The sequence below is a fragment of the Aplysia californica genome, unplaced genomic scaffold, assembly GCF_000002075.1.
Source record: "Aplysia californica isolate F4 #8 unplaced genomic scaffold, AplCal3.0 scaffold00014, whole genome shotgun sequence".
NCBI classification, from domain to species: Eukaryota; Metazoa; Mollusca; class Gastropoda; order Aplysiida; family Aplysiidae; genus Aplysia; species Aplysia californica.
The window spans coordinates 306,520-307,790 of record NW_004797284.1 but is presented as its reverse complement, the minus strand read 5'-3'; the positions used below and the strand labels follow the sequence as shown (position 1 = coordinate 307,790).

The following is a 1,271-nucleotide window of genomic DNA, read 5'->3' as shown; positions in this document are numbered from 1 at the left end:
ACACACACACACACACACACACACATAATGGAGGCATGGAGCTCAAACCCCTTGACAAAGTCTGAAAAAGGCCAGCAGTAGCCAGTGGAGTGAGCATCGATGAGCGCCAGGGTGTATGCGTGTGTGAGAGGGGACAAGGGGAGTGACTCTCCCAGTCACGTGAGACGAAGAGACGAAGGAAGTCCCTGGTGAGGCTCGCGTGCCGCGACAGAGAGGATATTGGCAGACCGCGCTAGTCGACTCACTCGCCACCCAGAGCGGATAGCAGCCGTCTCTCGCCTACAGACCTTCGCTTTGTTGTTGTTTATTCGTTCGTGACATCTCGGGGTACCGTCATCAGTGTGGAGCTCAGATTCGGAACAAAATTGACAACTTGTGATTTGTTTTAGTTCAAATATTTTGTTTATCAGTAATAATTTTGTTTTCTTTAAATAAATATGTGAAGTCGGATTCTGTGAGTGTGAAAATTCGAAAAGCAAACTGTGCTGCATTCTTTTTCCCTTGGCCTGACGTATGACTTTCGGAAGAAACGCTTTTGAAGTGTTGTTTTTCCCAAAACAACTTTTCTTTCGCTGTTGGAGGATTACTAAACTAATGCGCACGAGTGGCTTTTGATGACCTTTACAACAGTGGAATAGCTGAAACTGTTATAAGCATCAGTGATAACATTTCTTGTATGTACTCACCCCGTTCAAAATGACTGCTTGTTTACTCAGCGTATTTTCAGATTACTTGAAACTTGTATTATGTGAGCAAACGTTTCCTTTTATGTTTCTCAGATAAGTGGAACGTTCTGAACAGAGGACAGACGTATACTTGCGTTCTTCATTAAAACTCGAGTCTTTCGGGGGATTTCCTTTTGTGGCGTCATTTGTACTGGACTAAACTATAAGGTTAGTAAAACTTTGTTTGCCTATTTCTTTCTTGAATCGAAGTTGTAGAGAGAATTGAAAACTGAAGATTGTTTAATGTCACTCCTTGCATGAAGTGAGCGTCCACCTGTTGTTTTTATTTTGTTTTTAAAATGGCACTGCGCTATTGAGAAAACTATTGTGTGAGCCCACATAACTGAATATAGAGTGGTAGGCCGTCGTATAGAGACTAAATATTTGCATGGGAATATACACTAAGAATGTAAATAAGCCAACAGAAATGTTGAAAAGGGAATAGTTTGGGAATGTCCTTCATTGATATACTATGTAATTTATACTATATACTTTGTCAGCGTTTGTCTGAGTGTGTGTGTGTGTGTGTGTGTGTGTGTGTGTGTG

General features: G+C 41.5%; 1 protein-coding gene across 1 annotated transcript in view; it reads left to right on the top strand.

Moving 5' to 3' along the window:
• Nucleotides 1–241: 241 nt before the first annotated feature.
• Nucleotides 242–1,271, top strand: part of LOC101862847 (neprilysin-2) — a gene marked incomplete in the record, with an annotated part of 127,456 nt that continues 126,426 nt past the window's right edge. Inside the window, 1 exon segment of the mRNA XM_005090206.3 lies at nt 242–893.